The sequence below is a fragment of the Ambystoma mexicanum genome, chromosome 5q (assembly GCF_040938575.1).
Source record: "Ambystoma mexicanum isolate Mex_15411 chromosome 5q, UKY_AmexF1_1, whole genome shotgun sequence".
In the NCBI taxonomy this organism is placed as follows: Eukaryota; Metazoa; Chordata; class Amphibia; order Caudata; family Ambystomatidae; genus Ambystoma; species Ambystoma mexicanum.
This window is the reverse complement of record NC_090933.1, coordinates 426,738,084-426,756,411: the sequence shown is the minus strand read 5'-3', so window position 1 is coordinate 426,756,411 and position 18,328 is coordinate 426,738,084.

Here is an 18,328-nt window from a genome sequence, read left to right as displayed (position 1 = left end):
ATTGGAAGGTCCATCTTCTTTCATTTGATGCAGTGGCTTGCTTTCTACTGTCTTCACATGTTAACTGTGCCTTCTATGGTGGCAACATAGCTTTTTTGGTAAAAGAATGCATTTTATAAACATCCTACATACATTCATAGAGACATGCCTTGTTCAATAAATGTGTTAAGGAGTGAATGGAAGGAGGGTGCAAGTACGGTTTGCAGAGTTATTGTTTTTTGGATGTTGGGAGTGCAATTGGCGTTCTCGTGAACCTGCTGGATTGATACAATGGACCATGGCTAGTAAATCCATTTTCAAAAAGCTGCAAAAGGCTATGCATGCTGGAAAAGCTGGTCTACCCTTTTCTGGATCCATCACAGGGATTGGAGGTGTTGGGTCTTTCCTATCTAAGTAGGGTATGCAGTGATTTAAACTAATAGAAAATAAAGAACAACATTTATGTCTCAACATTTATAATGAAAGAAAGACCACATTTAAAAAAATATATGTATATATGGGGTGGGGTAAACAGTTCAAACGGGTGGGGCGGGGGTTGTGGTGGGATTATAAATGAAGGGAAATGCAGGGGTTGGGGAGGGAAACCCCCAAATTAAAAAAACTAAAAAGTCAGTATTTTTTTCATTAGAAATGTTTAGATATAAATGGTGTTTGTTATTTTCGGTTGGTTAAAATCACATGGAACATCTAAGTAGTCCTAAATTTGCAGAAAGTTGTTGCTAATGTGTGAACAACCGTGTCACAGCACTCTTTGGAATTATGTCAGTGCTGTGTTCTAGGTGACCATTTCTGCTCTGCAGATCAAACATGTTAGTGATCAGAAGTTTGTCTTCTGGGAGGCCATTCTCTCTTCAGGTTCTCTTGAGTTTCTGTTTCATTTTTTGTCGCAATTGGGTTTGGTGATGTACCATTGGGCAGCTTGCTTCTTTTTTGAAAATTTGAAGGGCTTCCTTGTGCCATAGTGTTGACAAATGTTTTGATATAAAGGTTTTTAAGCTGGGGTTTGCATGCTTCCAATTTTAAGAGGTATGTGTTCAAATTAATCTCCTTCCAGGGCCTGGTTGATGTTTGAGAGGTTTTAATTTTGGTAGCGGCCTTGCTTGGGGATAGATGCTGAAAGGGATGGAGAGTTGGTCCCCCCACGGTAATAGCACTGGGGTAAAAAATGAAGTGATATTCTTGTTGCAAAAAAACACCTTTAGTATGTGTTCCGCTATGTGGGTAGGTACACTATGTCGATGCCCGGTCATAAGGCACCCATGTTTTCAGATAGCAAGTTTGTAGCTGTGTTGTCCTCTATTTCCATCCAAAGATTGCAATCTACCAGTATGGCCAGGAGTTGTCAGATTACCGAAATCTTAGCAACCTCATCTGTTAGGTTATTTACAAAAGATTAGTTATATGCAGGTTGTCTGCAAATAAGAAGTAAACTCACCGTGAAAGAAGAACTGAGTAGGAGAAGGCCCAGAATGTTGGCCGGGGTTAGGATGTAAACATCAATAAAGACGTTAGATGCAAGTGCAATTCCTCCTCCCCTCTGTTTTTCTGTTAACAACATTATTATTGTAGCCTTTACGAATGGCCTTGTGGATAACCACAAAGTAGTCTGCTGTAGGCCAGCTCTGTGTGATGAATAGTTGATCTGTTTTATCCTCACTGAGAAGGTCCTGGACATCTGAGGAGTGTTTAGCTACAGAGTGAACTTTGAAGACACCTGGTTCTGAGGATTTGTTTGTATCTTCCAAGTGCTGTTTAGTTTACTAGAGTTGCTCTTTCCTTGGGAGCAGATTTATCATCTTCGTTTTACTGAAAGTTAGTGTTAGGTTAGTGTTTTGCGGTAAAAGGGATGATGTGTACTGATTCCTGGAGTGAAGCATTTCTGATTATTTGTCCATTGTCTTGGGAGGATAGCTCAGGGGCAATGTGCTCACCTTGGAAGCAAGATGACGCTGAGCAACACAGGTTTGATCCCTGGGTCCGCCCTTAGAAACCTCTGGGTATTAAGCGTGTTATAAATAACCCATTATAATTACATTAACTGCGTAACTCTGAGTAAAACCTGTGGTGGGGTTGTAGGTGGTGGTTCTTTGAGAATCAGTACCACTTCCCTGATTTTGGGCCAGTCTTCCATGTGTTGCGTTGATGTCTTGTCAAGAGTGGGGGTTATCTGCTGCTGTAATGTGAATGAGTTTTATTAAGTATATTGATATGGAGGAGATCATAGGGCTTTTAGGTGGCTATTTAGGATCACCACTGTTTCATGTTGATTGATTTATTATTGTCTTGAAAGAAGACTGCTTGGCATTTCTGCCTCCCTCTGCTTGAATCCTTCTATCTGTCCATCCTGTGGCCATAGTGTTGTCTTACTGCATGGTTGCCCAGGATGATTATGGATGTTCTGGAAGGTAAAAATGAATGAGGGTTGCAGGATTGGGGAGGTACTTTTTCCTTGCATCTGGTTATTCAATCTTGAACAGCGTAATGAGCTTGTGCTTGAAGGTCATTGCATGGTATTGGGTTGGGCAATGCAAAATGGGTAGCAGCAAGGGAGACACCTGTGTACGCTCTACAGTTGAGGTGGCTAGAGGTAAAACAAGTGTGAATGGCTTTAGCATTTCTTGTACTACACTAATGAGTTGTGTTTTCTGGTACAACTCAAAGACCACGCTTTCACATGGCATTCTCCCTGTCATTTCAGCACACCTCCACTCTGACTCCTCCTGCAATACTCTCTGCTTCTGGGAGTCTGATGGTTGGTGTGAAGGGAATGTCTTCTCGGGCTCTGCTCACCTGACAGTCATAGCATGATCGATCATGATGTGATAACAATAATGTAAAACAGTGGTGCGGGGGTGCCCCCCACACCTCCAGTTCAGTTTTACAGGCTTAGATCTTATCTACTCTGCTGAATGCACTCTAAACATGCATTGGGCATTTTAGATGCAATCTTTTCGTGCAATTCCATTTGACACCACTAAATTCAAGCATCCAATTGGCTCTAATCACTCTTTGCTGCTTCCAAAACAGCATTTCTGGGGAGAAACTGGGTGCTTTCCTCATTTTGAATGAACCAGGACTCGCATCTCTTGAATCAGCAATAATGCTCTTCATAATGGTGAAGAAAAAACACCATCTACTGGCAGAAAACCAAGCTGATGGACAGTCATTAATCATGAGTTGATAATCGATGATCCAAATATAATCTGGCAACACATTCTCCTGAGACTCCTTCAAAAAGACAACACAATCCACTTAGGCTGTCTGAACCAGACAATAAATGACCAGTCCATGCAATCATAGACCTACTCATAATTCCTCAGCCTCCAGATTTGCATTTTGAATGAACCAGGTCACACATCTTAAATCAGCATTAATGCACCTATAATGGTGCAGAGGTCTGCAGGGGTGTCCCCCACATACATTATAGGCAGTGCGGGGGACAAATGGCCAAAATCCCAAAAGACTGAATTACAAAATGCAGGCTAGTGGGCTGTGATTTTGTAATTCGTTATTTTGGGATACGACATTATAACGAACATCCCAAACAGCTTGTGCTAGGATCTTCAAAGTATTAAAGTATTGATAGGACATCTTTAGGTAGATATCAATTTATGATTGCCTTTGATTAGTAATAATTGAGGCACTTAAACTCGTAACGCAAATGTTTTGTCAGGTCCATTCATTATATATCTTCTTTGTGTAGATTATTGTTGAAATCATAGTTTAGAGCAGGAATGTTGTTTGCCCAAGTTTAAGTCAGACTCAGGATATGTCTTTCACCTTACACTTGGGTGTGAGAATTTGAGGGCAAAGAGGCTTGATGTAGATGTTGTCACATTGATGATAAGTGGTGATAGGTTGTTTAAACATTGATTTACTTAGACTCGTATAACACCTTTTCGAGTGGTGTGGGGACATCACATGATCGCGGGAGCGTGTTCTCGCGAGATCTCGCGAGACGGGATCTCGTGAGCCCACGCCCCGTGGGAAAACGTTCCCGCTTCAGAGTTGGCGCTCGGCCAGCTGAAGCGGTCAGAGAGGAGCGCTGCTCCTGATTACAGGAGAAGAAGCAGTGAGCCATAGCTTCTAGGGCGTAACACCACAGCCACAGGAGGATACATGGGGGCCCTAGAAGTTTACAGCGTGCCACCGGTGAGCACAACCTTTCCACAGTGAATCAACTGGGAAAGCACAGGACTTGATCGCAATGAACTGTAAGTAAGCGCCCAGCGCCACCAGGCCACGTTAGAGCCTTTCTCCCTTTTGTCAGTCAATAAAGACTGTTAGAAACCCTACAGCGTCCTGTCATCTATTTAGGCCACAACATAACTGGCGACGAGGATACCAGAAGTCCCACGGACCCACCATGCAAGGCGCCACACCACCCCCTGCGTTTCTCCCCTTGCCAGGGACACCGGCAATTCCTTGGATGCAATGGGAACCCCTTTTCTCCACCTACTTGGAAGCAGTGGGCGGCACGCGATATGCCCCCATCAGGAAGAGGGCGATGCTGTTAAATGCGTTAGGGGTTGAAGGTCAGCGCATCTTTGCTGGCCTTAAAGAAATACCTGCGGCCGACAATGACGTCGAAGACGACGATGTTTACAAAGAAGCGACTCGTCGCATCATGAAGAGATTCACCAATAAGGAGAACATTGTACTGCACAGGCTGAGATTCTACACTCGCAAACAGGAAGGGAGCGAACCCGTGGATGACTACATCACCAGGATGAGGGAACTCGCTTCTGTTTGCGCCTTTGGAGAAAATGCAGAACAGGTTATCTGCGACATGCTCGTTGTCCACACCAACTCTAGGAAAGTACAGGACAAACTCATCCAAGAAAAGAGGTCACCCTCGATAAAGCCATCCAGATTGCCAGGGCGGAGGAAGAAACCTCCAGCAGACGCAAGGAGGCGGGAAGTCACCTGCCTGTGCCCGAAATGGCGGTGCTACAATGGAGAGGTCGCAGAGACAAGCATTCCCGCGACGGCCCCAAAGACAAAGGTCCCAGGAAAAAGGAGGCACGGAAATGTTACAGATGCGCCAGCTCCAAGCACATGGCGAACGACCGTGACTGCCCCGCCAGGAATAAGGAGTGCTCCAAGTGAGGACGCATTGGCCACGTGGCTCCGGCATGCATGTGGCGGGAGAAAACTGTTTCCCGTGTTGACGGTGACTGCACCTCAACTGATGATGATGAACTACAGGACAGACCCATGGTTGTCATGGTCAATGCCCCCCATGCCAGAAGAGAAAAGCCCCACTGCACCATTAAAGTGGACGGAATGGAAACACGCATCATGGCTGATTCGGGATCCAACCTCACCATTCTGCCCATCAACACGTACAAAGAGATGATGGGACACGAAAAAGTGGAGATTAGCTCAACCAGGCAAAAACCGACAGTGTTTGGCGGGGCAACGGTAGACCTTTTGGGCTACATCAAAGCCCGGATCGATTTTAAAGGGAGGTCTACCACCACCAAAGTGTATTTTTCACCCAAAGGTCCAGCCGTGCTGGGGTGGGATGACCAACACAAACTCAGCATGAAACTAGATCCCAGCACTCCGGAACAGGTGCTCATGATCTCATCAGGAGCAGCGCAAAACTACAAGGAGATCTTTCCAAACCTGTTTTCCGAGAAACCGGGAAAAGTGAAAAACTTTGTCCACAAGATTCGGCTGAAACCCAATGCCACCCCGGTCAAGCACAAAGTAAGGGCAGTACCTGCCACCGCAAGACCAGCTTTGGACGCCCACCTGCGGAAGATGGTCGAAGAAGGAACCATTGAAACCGTTGAATCCTCACAGTGGCTGAGTCCGGTAGTATTAGTAAAGAAAAAGTCCAGCAACGACCTCAGGATCTGCATCGATCTGAGAAGCCTGAACTTAGAGGTGATCACGGATAGCTTCCCACTCCCCAGCATCAATGAGATTGTCCTCATGATGAAGGAGGCGGCCATTTTCTCGAAGCTGGACATGCGTGATGCCTATCACCAGATTCCTCTACACAAGTCCTCCCGCCCCCTGACGGCGTTCATCACTCCTTTTGGCACCTTCCAATACACCCGCATGCCTTTCGGGTTATCGTCCGCAGCATCCGCATTCCAGAGGATGATGAACTCCCTGCTTAAAGGACTCACCAATGTCTCATTCTTCCAAGATGACATCCTGGTGTACGCCAAAGACAACGAGACCCATGACAAGGCGCTCAAGTCAGTCCTGAGCAGACTTCAGGAGGAAGGCATTCACCTATGCCATGAAAAGTGTGTCTTCGGGGTGAACAAGGTAGAATATCTTGGGTACTGCATCTCGAGTGATGGGGTAAGCCCCAAGAAGAACCTCATGGAGGCCATTACAGAAGCACCGGCGCCGATGTCCAAAGAGGAACTACGCTCATTCTTGGGCCTAGCCGAGTACTATGCCAAATTCGTCCCCAGGTTCTCCGAGACCACGTCTCCCATGAGGGAGCTCCTGAAGAAGGGGGCAGCTTACTCTTGGGGCCCAGAACAGGATGAGGCTTTCGGCGAAATCAAGAAAAGGATTCTACACGCGCCGTGTCTTAAACCATACAACCCTGAATGGGACACCTGCATCACCACTGACGCCAGCGCATACGGCCTGGGGGCCACCTTGACCCAGAAGAAGGGCGACACTGAGAACATTGTGGCGTTTGCATCCAAGGCATTATCCTGATCCGAGAAGAATTACTCTACGGTAGAGAAAGAGATGTTGGCATGCGCCTGGGCCGTCGACTATTTCAGATCATACGTATGGGGGGACAAGATTCAAGTTGATCACCGATCACAAATCCCTAATTCACATGTTGAGCCCGGGCGGCACCAAGACGGCCACCCCTAGACTGGCCAAGATCGCCGCAAAGCTCCAAGAGTATACCTATGAGATACTACACATTGCGGGCTGGAAAAACGCACAAGCGGACTGCATGTCCAGGCTCCTGAACCAAAGCGCCCCCGGCACCACATTCCTGGAAGACAAATGTGTTGTTGCTTCCATCGGCGACTTGAGGAACGTCGAGTACATGGAAATGAGCGAGCGCCACTGGCAGGAAGAGTTCGAGCAGGACTACGCCCTAATGCACGTAAGCACCTGGGTTCGAAATGGATGGCCCAACGAGAGAGCGATCCCCGAAGGCCTTTGTCCCTACTGGAAGGTGAACGAGGAAATCACCGCCATGAACGGTCTCATTCTCAGAGGTGATCAAATCATCCCACCCAGCGGAATCCGCAAAGTCATACTGTGCAGAGCACACTCGGGCCATCTAGGGTGCAACATGACCAGACGAAGGATACGCGACGCATACTGGTGGCCAGGCATGGACCAAGACGTACGGCAGATGGTCGATAGGTGCCATGAATGCTCAAACAGCGACAAGCGCCTAGCCGTGAGGCAAGCCCCCATGCTGCCCACCGAAGTCCCCAAAGGGGTGTGGCGAAAACTGGGTCTGGATTTCATAGGGCCGCTGGACAACATGCCCCCAGAGCACAGGTACGGGATAGTCATGGTCGACTATTTTTCCAAATGGGTGGAAGCTGACTTCACCTCAGACATCACCACAGGAACAGTCATTGAAACACTCACCGCCATATTCCAGCGGGAGGGCCTGCCCGAAGAACTCGTCACGGACAACGGAGTCCAGCTAGTCTCCAGAGAAATGGAAACATTTCTCAAGCTCAACAACATCCAACAGCGGAAAGCAAGTCTATACCACCCACAGGCAAATGGCCCAGTCGAGCGGGCAAACCGCTTCATCAAGGGGGCGCTACAACTGGCTCACGCCTCGGGCCTAGACCCATACAAGACAGTCAAAGAAGCCGTAGCGGCCCACCGTCTCACCCCCAACGCCGTCACAGGTGTTTCACCTTTCCATCTGCTGAGGGGGAGAAGGGCAGCATCCTCACTGGTACCACCATGGCTCCAGCAAGTGAGGGCAGACGAAGACGTTGACATGGATGACATAACGTGCCGCATGCAGCGCAACAAAGAAGCAATGAAAGCACAGGGGGATTTGTGCCGAGCCGCTCGACACACACAAGTCAACAAAGGGGATCTGGTGAAGATACGACTCCCCCACAAGGATACCTCCACTGGTTCCAGATACAGCAGTCCCATAGAAGTCATGGAGAGAGGGACAAACCACATCTGCACCAGCGATGGCAGGAGATGGAATCTAGAAAGGGTAGCCATGTACCGCAGGAAAGAAGACACTGTACACTCACAAGGAGACACTGGAGAAGATCAAGTCTGCCAAGAGACATACGAGAACCATCACCTCCCAAGTAGAGATACCATAGAGCCGCACCATTACAACGACTTCGCAAGCCCCATCCCCCCAACAACACCCAGGGAATCACAGCAAAGAGCTGGACAAAGAGAACCTGAATCACCAGCACCTTCACAAAGACACTTCACCGATCCCGCTCCATACCCCGATCCTGGCAGGCCCCAGAGAGAGAGAAGGAAACCCAGGAAATATGCGGACTTCATCATGGAGTGACCACCCATCCTTTTTCCCAGCAAAGGAGGTGTGTGGGGACATCACATGATCGCGGGAGCGTGTTCTCGCGAGATCTCGCGAGACGGGATCTCGCGAGCCCACGCTCCGCGGGAAAACGTTCCCGCTTCAGAGTTGGCGCTCGGCCAGCTGAAGCGGTCACAGAGGAGCGCTGCTCCTGATTACAGGAGAAGAAGCAGTGAGCCACAGGACTCACACCACAGCTTCTCGGGCGTAATACCACAGCCACAGGAGGCTAAATTGGGGCCCTAGAAGTTTACAGCGTGCCACAGGTGAGCACAACCTTTCAACAGTGAATCAACTGGGAAAGCACAGGACTTGATCGCAATGAACTGTAAGTAAGCGCCCAGCGCCACCAGGCCACGTTAGAGCCTTTCTCCCTTTTGTCAGTCAATAAAGACTGTTAGAAACCCGACAGCGTCCTGTCATCTATTTAGGACACAACAAGTGGGTTTATAGGTTTGGGAAAGAAAATATCTAAGAGTACAACATGTTCACAAGTCTAAACTGATGTTTAATTTTGATGAGAGTAATGATTGTGAAGTGGAAGTGTTATTGTTTGTTGGAATAGTTAACATTTTCCATATAATATATCAATGTTATGGTTACTTTAGGTTGCTGGTTACTTTAGGTGGCTTGATGTCTGTATTCTAGTTTGGGTTTGGCTGATGAACTAGGGTTCTTGACAGGGAATTTAGATTATGCCAAGTGTGTATCCCAGCCCTGCCTTTATGCACTCATGCTCCGACGCTGCTTGTGAAGCCCCTCATTTTTCCACTCTCTGCTATGTGACCTTTAGGCATTTATTAAACATAATATAAAGGGCCCCGCTGTGGAGTTGTACCTCATTTAATATGATCCAAAACAGTGGTAGTCCTCTTGGCAGGGAGCCTTTTCTTGGAGGAAGGGAGTTCCAGCAATTGTTAAAAAAAGTATTTTTTAATATAGCTGTTACTCAATTGTTTTGGATGTCAACTACCAGGATGTGGCCATTTCGAACTTCACAATGGACTATTCAAAATAGCGCGGTCACTGTTCCAAGTAAACGGAAATGTAGATTTCTGTATGAACAAGTGCAGATCTGTGGTTTACTGTAGGTGAGAGGGTCAGAGGTTTATGGCAGAAAATGTTAGTTGACCTGCACTGGAAACAGTAGGTAGAAGTGGACAACTTGGAACTGTGTCACGGTCAATGTAAAATGTTAGACTTTTGTAATTTATAATATTTTCTTGATTTCCTCTATATATTTTACCACTGACATTCCTTCAAGTTGTAGCTTGAAACACGATGGGCCTCATTACAAATCCAGCGGTAAGTGATAAAAGTGTCAATAATTCTGTTGCCGCCACTTTTAACACACCGCCAAATTAAGCATTCCAGGAAATGGGTGCTTATTCCGGAATCGGAATTGGCACCGGAGGAATTAGCTCTGGTGGAATTACTTTGAAATGTGGCAGTTTTATCCCTGGTGCTAATTCTGCTGGTAGAATTAGCAACAGGATTAAAAATGATAATTCCACTGTATTACAAGTGGCAATACCTCCAAAATACAACCAAAATTGGGCAGTAATTCTGCCAAAAAAAGGGTGTTGTTACTTCCACATATCCAGGTGAAGAAAATGAAGCCACAAGTGCACCCAACTTACTTAAAAAGGGTAAAGGACATACCTTCCACAAACTCACGTCCAAGCACCATGAAGCCCATCGCAGTTGCCAACTATGATATCCAGCGACTCCTACTATATATTAACCTACAGGGATAGCACACCAGCAGCAACAAAGGAACCCACCAGGGCCAAGGTGAAAGGAGATGTGTGGAAAGAGGGCACCCATACCCAGAATAAAACCATCTCCCTGGCCACTAACAGATGCACAGTTGATAACATTGTATAGCCTCAACCGCCAAACAATTGCTGACCTCCTCACACTTATCCAGCCTGACATTGAGATCACCATCAATTTACGTACAGTCATACCACCGCTGCTGAAGCTTGTATCAGTCCTTCACGTCTGTGCCACAGGCACATATCAGCACACCGTCGACATGCTGCATGGCATGTCAGAATCAACATTTTCCAAAGTACTGTGACAAGTGATGTATGCACTACTGAAACATGTGCACCAGCAGATTTCTCTTCCCAGCACCCCTGCACAGGCCCATGTCATGAAGGGCAGACTTTATGCCACTTCTACAATATAAAAGCAGCTCTGGACTGCAGGCATGTGGCATTGGTGGCACACCACGCATCACAGCATGTGTTTTGAAAAATGAAACAGTGCCATTCCCTGAATGTGCAGTGTACATGCAATGCAGACCTCAATGTGACCCACTGCTGCACCCATGTTCCAGGTTCAAGTCATGACACCATGGTTTACAGAGCAGCACCCTTGTTGCGTACATGGAGACCCACAAAGGACAACACACCTGGATCCTAGATATGTACAAAGGTGAATGGGGATGAAACATCCACCATGCACAGGTAGCACAAACTAACCTGGAGCATGATCCATACAGCCTCGCAAACATCCTATGCTATGCCTCCTCCACACTAAAGCAGTTGGGTTAAAGAGACCACAAGGCCCAGAATACATAGGCACCATGACTGAAAATGCATTTTCCTGGTAGAGCGCCGGCTTCCCTACCCCTCAGAAGTGGTGCCAGGCCCAGGTGGCCACCCATGGTAGAAGAAAGGAAAGCACCCACCATACCCAGTAGCACACAACAGTCTGGAGACATACAAAGCACCAATCAAACCCACTTCCATGTTCACACATCAAATACACCACAATTGCCAAGTAAAAGGCAGCACAGGCTGCAACATGCAAAGTAACCATTGGGAATGTCTAGGGGTGATTGACAAATCCAGTCTATGGGGTACATACATATGCTGCAGAGGTTCTGGAAGTGAAGGTCACATTGTCCAAAATCAGCTTCTAGAAGCAGGGTCTCGAGCACGTTTAGGATTACTGCATCCCATACCAGAGGGTGTTCCTGCTCATGCAGAACCCTTAGTTTCTGGCAACAATACTACTTCTAGTGGCCATTGACACACATAACCAAGATCTTTTCGTGGCACGATATTCATGGCACAATATCTCCTGGGACAGAACTAAATCAGCCAGGATGTCATTACACCTACATCCTTAATCCATAACCACCTGGATATGACCCCAGCTAGGAGTAGGCAGAATTTTCCGGGAGCAGTTGGTGAATACAGACAAATCCCTAGGGTTTCTCCCTCCTAATAACAATAGAGTCCCCCAGACTCTGGATAGAAATGGGTCTGTGTAAGCTCCCCAGTGGTTCAGGACCCACCAATATTCTTCCTCCTTCTCTATTAAGGGTGGGTCAGGAGAGGCTCTGTTGAGGTTATGTCTTCTCCTGGGCCATCAATCAGCAAGAACAGTATCTCAGAGAAAGACCATGCTAAACCATCAACTCCCCTTCATGGACATAGGTGGGAATTGATCATGGAGCTGCAGATGGCTTGATACCCCGACGGACCCTCACTGCATTTCCAATTTCCTTGACCCTCATAACTCTGTATACAAAGCTACATTTTAATAGCCAACATGGGCAGTGCCTCTAGGTCTTTGGTCTGCTGAAAAATATCCACACCCGCTACAATACAGTAAAGTTCAGTGAGTGTAGGCCCCTCATTTGGTTCGCCTATTTCCCTGATTTTCTTTACCCATCTTTTTCCTGAAGGATCCTTTTTTTCCAGCTCCTGTGGTATTTTAGGGTCTCCTTGGCTAGATTCCATCTCCTGGTTCTGCGCATGTGCTTCTCTCTGTAGAGGGAATGCAGGAATTCTCCCCAGGTTTAAAGTTTCTGCTGATGGGTCATTTTCCCATTGCTGGAACCTCTTCCAGTTTCCCAGGTGGACTTCTCTCTCTATGCCCCTTTGGGATTCTCAGCTTTTGTAGCTAGTAAAGGCAATGTTTTAACCTAGCAGGTTTCCCTTTTAGTTATGTTTTTCTTCTACACCCCCTGTCATACAGACTCAATATTTTCTCCCAAAATTACAAACTACTTGTTCCCTGGTGTTTTCCACCTGGAAGGAGAAGATCTTCTAGTGTGCCTCTGTGTCTCATCTCCTCTGTGAGACATTCTGTGTAACGTAGACTCTCATAGTAAAGTCAGGCGCCATTGCCTAATTGATTAATTCATAGAAAACCCTGAAGGGTTCAGGTCTAGTACAGCGACAGATCCCCTAAATTGAGGGAGCTCAAGAACCCAACAGATTCTATAGACTTCCCAGTAGAGTGGACTAGCAAGGATGCCATAGCTGATTGCAGGTATAATGGTTTATAGGTCCCTGACTATCAGAGCCTTTGCTTTTTATAAGGATCACATAGTCAACACACTAGTAATTGTACCCTCATACCCACAGGATTCTCTTATGAATTGTGAACAAAGAATGTTCACCTAACTGAAAATATTTGAATGGGGGGTCACAGGATCCACTTGTCCTGTCCTTTCCTGCAGGTGCTGTTGGAGGCCGAGTGATTAGCTGAGAGCACGGATGTCCCCACTAAGGACATGGGTTGAACCTCTCTTCCAGGTTCTGCCGCATACCTTACTTCATATACATTTATAGTTAATTGATACAACAGTGTACACACGAGAAGGCCACAATATTGTTTACTGTAAGGGTGCTTTCCTTTTGAAAAGGTGAAAACTCTGAAATTAAGAAGGGATGCTTGAAGTTATTTTCGAACTTTCATATGAGGATAGCCAGTTGCATATGGATGAAGTATAAATTGCTAGTTCAGTTTTCTGGAAGTTGGTCTCTGGGGATAGCAACTCACCACAAAACGTGGCTGCTGATTGTTTGTCAAGATTGCCCACAGATTATCTGGACCAGACAAAAACATGATGAATAACAGGTGAAGCTCTTGGTAGCATTTTTAAGTTATAATGCAATAGGCAGTGATTCTGTCAAGCCCTTTCTTGGGAGTTTCTTGCGAGTTTTCAAGTCCAGAAAACGCCAAAACACTTCAAGAAAATCTGAACAAACAAGTCAAAGCCTTCTTTAACAGGCTCTTTAAAACATGACTTGGAGTTACACAATCTCAGAATTATTCTTAAACGTGTAGATGCAATTCCTTTTCCTTGAATCTCTATCAAAGCCACTACCTGGGGCCAAACTGGGGCTTTTACAAATTCAGTTGCTACTTTGTCTGCTATCGTGCTCTTAAGCTTGAAAAACATATAACTTGAAAAACAGATAACAGGAGAATTTCACCTGCCTGCTGACATAATTTTTGACTTCCATTTTGTTTGTCATAGAAGTGATTTACTCCACAAATGTTAAGCATGCACAGAGTTGACATGCAAAAACATGGACTTACTTCCAAATTGCATGATTTAGGAGTGTTTCGTAATGATAGATTTTTATAAATATGGTACTTACGGCTTTAGTGACAGCGAGGAAACGGTCGTGGCTGATGAGAACAACACAGTACACTGAGGATATCGACAACACAGCATCCATTGTCAGCCACAATTTGCAGGCAGTCCTACCAAACTCCCATCGTCCAGTGAGTGTAGAGGGTATATACCAAGGGACTGAGAATAACCCTTAAAAATATAAGAACGTGCATTAGATTTGAAGCCTACGCTCATGATAACCCTACACATTCCACAGACCCTTTTCTTCTCTTTTTTCTTTCTCTCCTGCACCTGCTGTGCTCATCTTCAACTCATTAGAGGCAAGATTATAGAAACTTTGCACTGGTGAAAGTGCAAAGTTGCACGCTTTTATATACTAGGGCAAACTTTGGACCAGCACAAAAACATTAAGGCCATATTAAAATGAAACTTTGCATGACAATTGCAATTTTGCATGGTATACGCACACGTGCAAACATTGTCCTAGTGCAAAAACACACACTTTCAGTGTGCCAATACCATTTTGGGCTAGCATTATGGGAAAGTTTGTCCTAGTGCAAAAATGCAGGTTATTTGTTCAAAAAGGGCCGTTTTGTCCTTGTGCCTATTCCATGCAGAAATGTAGTTGTCATGGTCCAAAAGTTGTTTACTATGGTCCCAATGTTATTTGCATTAGTGCAAAATATACCCTTTTGTTAATACCGTGCAATTTTGCTCGTGAACCTGTGCACACTTTCTGTAATCTTGCCCCATTTGTCCTTACCACTTATATTTTCCTACTAAAAAAACACTGATTTGCCGTCATTATAACTACACGAAGTCCAATTGGAAAAAGGCAAAAGGTCCGAATGGATTCTTATTTTTTTTAGGAAGTGTCGTGACTGAAGACGATTTGGCCCCGCCTGAGCCCTTTATTTCTGTAAACATCCGCTCAATCTTGACCAGTGTTGCAGGTTTTAACCTTGTAATATGTGAAATGAGTTTGCTGGCCTCAGTTAGGCCCGCTGTGTTTGACATACCTGTTTTTAATATGCCCTGACCTTAAAGACTGCACTACCTTGCCACCTATATCAGATTTTGAGCGTGAACAAATAAACTAGGGAACAATCGTTTTGAATAGGCAGTTTCCTCTTTCTCGCTGGTAAGGAAATTCATTGCTTGCTCCATAAAACGAAAACTATGCGACAGATGTAACCATTGAAAAACAATGTGTGCAGCACACTGACAATGAAGGAAAAACTTAATTTTTCATGAGTCAATCAGTGATTAGCTATATTTATTAATTTCGGTCTCACAGTTCATATTTCAGACTTCTTATAGCATGGCTAGTATTTACCTTTGAAAACTGGTGAGACTTAACAGGTTTGGGTATGTTTGACCGAAAAAGAAAATCGGTCTAAAAAAATAGATTGAAAAAAAAACCTACTGCATGCAACCTCATATCGTATGATGGTGCATGCGCACAGCTTTGCAGGTACCTATTATCTCGCTGCCTGGTCCACTTCAACCCTGCAGCGTCAGATCTGTCCCTCCAACGCGGGTCGGATCCGACACCGCAGGGTCCTTTTTTTTGTTTGTTTTCGGTCCCCAGACTCCAATATTGAGGAAGCGGGGGACACCCCTGCAACCCCCAAAGGCTAATATGTGCCGAACATGGGGGGGGACACCCCAGCAATCCCCGCTCCCTATGTTCCGCACGTATTAGCCTAATTGATCGTTTTATCCGATCGAATGTTACTGGCCAAATTTGGTCAAAAGTAACATTCGGTCAAATAAAACCAAACAAATATACTAATGCCGACTTAATATTATCTTGCTGTTTACTTTCAGATCGTAATCACCCCATACCTTAAATGTGTCCATCTCTCGGCTCCATGCGTTTCAGGCTAATTGTAGCCCTTCATCAGGAAATGTATATAATCATCAATTCATTGGTTGGTCATATTCCCAGCAAATTGCCGGGAAGCAGAATCACCCCATCCAGTGCCTGTTCGATTCTCTTACATTCCCACATTCACAGCTTCTCAGCCAGCCATAACCAACTGTGAATAGAACCAGGCCCTCTAACTTGTCTTATCTCAACCCATTCCACTTCATAAGCAACACAAAGGAAGACATATCAGACCAAAACACACCATGATGGAAGTGCACTATGACCCTTGGCTTGTACACAAAGAACCTACCTCGTAAACACAACTTGCGGTCATTGCTGCAAGTGCAATCATTCAGAGAAGGATGAATAATTGCTAGTCTCTAACCCTCGGAGAGAGCAATGCCCCATGAGTAGGTAGGGGCCTGATCCATCTTGCACAGGCCTGAGCAGTGCACATGAACATTCCACACCGGTGCCCTGATCCACCCTGCACCTGTTCCAGGTGAATATTCTGTACCGGAGTGAATGATGCACCCTGGGTAAGAGGTGCCCCTGATGCATCCTGCACCCCAGCGAGTGGGGCCACCTGAACATTCTTCACCAAAGTGAGGAGTATCCACTAAAGGAATGTTTCCTTAATCCGTCTTACACCCGAATGACCTTTTCCCCTTGACTGAGTGGTGTCCATAATCTACCCTGTACCAGAATGAGCAATGCTGCTTGAACATTTTGCAACAGACTGGTGAGGATAACCCTCATTCACCCTGCACTTTAGTTATCATCATTTAATGAGCTCGATTTCCCCCTGATCCTTCCTGAACTAGAATGATGTTCACCCTAAGTGGCTGTGTCCCTGGTCCATCCTGAAAGTGAGTCAGTGCTACCAATTAAACATTTTGCTTGGGAGTGTGGAGTAGAGCCTAGGTGAGTGGTGCACGTAATCCCTCTTGCACTTGAGTGAGTCAGTGACCCTGCTGGAGTATTGACCCTCACTCACCCTGCTATTGAATGAGCAGTACTGACTGACCCTGAGTGAGCGGTGTTCCCTGAGTGAGCGGTGTTCCCTGAGTGAGTCGTGTTCCCTGAGTGAGTGGTGCCTTCATCCATCTTGCTCCAGAGATAGCCTTGTCCCCTGAACATGCTGCATTTCAATAAGATGTACTGACTGAACCTTCAGCAGTGAGTGAGCTTTGCCTCTGATCATCTTGCTCCTGCATGAGTGGTGCCCCCTATCAAGTAGTGGCTCTGAGCCATTTTGCTCATAGGTGAGTAGTTCTACCTGAAGGAGCAACACTTCTTATCCACTTCTTATCCTGCCTGCATCTGGCCATGTAGGAGCCCTCGGCATGGTGCACATAAGTGAGCTATGCCCCTCCTTGAACATTGTGGTTTGCAAAGAGTTTGCCAACACTGGCAACACTGAATAAGGTGATGCGCCCACCACGAAGGTGCTGCATTGACCTGTGACCCCCTACAAACACTCAACCGAAAGACATCTACTCCAAAGAAACACTGCCTGAAAATCTCACACCTTCAACCTCCCTTGCCTCCTGCCCAGTCTCCTTCACCCCACTATACAACCTCGTATAAAATAGCGTCTCATCAGTGCAGGATCAGCCAGCCTCCATGCGAACTGCACCTTTATCATCATCCAGAACCCAGACTTCAAAATCACAGAAACATTGTTCACAGACATTTCCTTTCATGTGTTCCGCGCCTTAGCCATCAGGTAGTACATTCAGGGTAGTACATTCTATGTAAACATAACCATTCAAGAAGAGGGAGGAGTCTATTTCAATCAAACAGAAAAAACATCGGAATTGCGGAAGACTTCTCCACCCCTCTCTCAATAGTTTTTAGACTACCTCCAGTGAGAAGTTAGATCTCTCTGATGGCCAGAATATTGAAATCCCCTCTAAGTAGTATTGCAAAGGCCCAGTCACTGCCTGCCTTAACACAAAATTAGAATATGGCTTTCACGCCCCGGCAGGGGTTGGACATGGGCAGTAACAACCCACCAGCCTGAACAATGGTAGGTCCGAGTTAAGCAACAGCTTCAGTGAGGGCTGTGGGCCGTTACGAGCCATGTCCGTGCCCCAGCCAGGGCATTAAACCCATTTGCACCCCGAATTTCATCCGGGGGCGAATGGCTTTCCTTTTTTGTCCTTAGGAGATTTGTGCTGCTTGCACAGCTGATCTCCCGAGGGGAGAAACAATAAAAAATCAATAATCAAAAAAAGATGCCCGCTGAAATAGGGAAAAGGGACTAAGTCACTTTTCCATTTAGATGGTTGCGGCCGAGGCGAGAGGTGCAGCGGACTGGAGCTGAAAGCACTGGTCCCGCAGATGAGTGCGGAGGGAGGGAGTGGGTGGGGGTAAGGTGTTGCTTGGTTACAGGGTTTTCGGGGTTGGGGATACAACAGGAATAGGCTCCCTGTTGTCTCCACACATAAAAAAAAATTGAAGGGCCTTGGGTGGCTGGAACAGCGAGTTGAGAATGTATATTCTCAACCGCTGTTTCAGC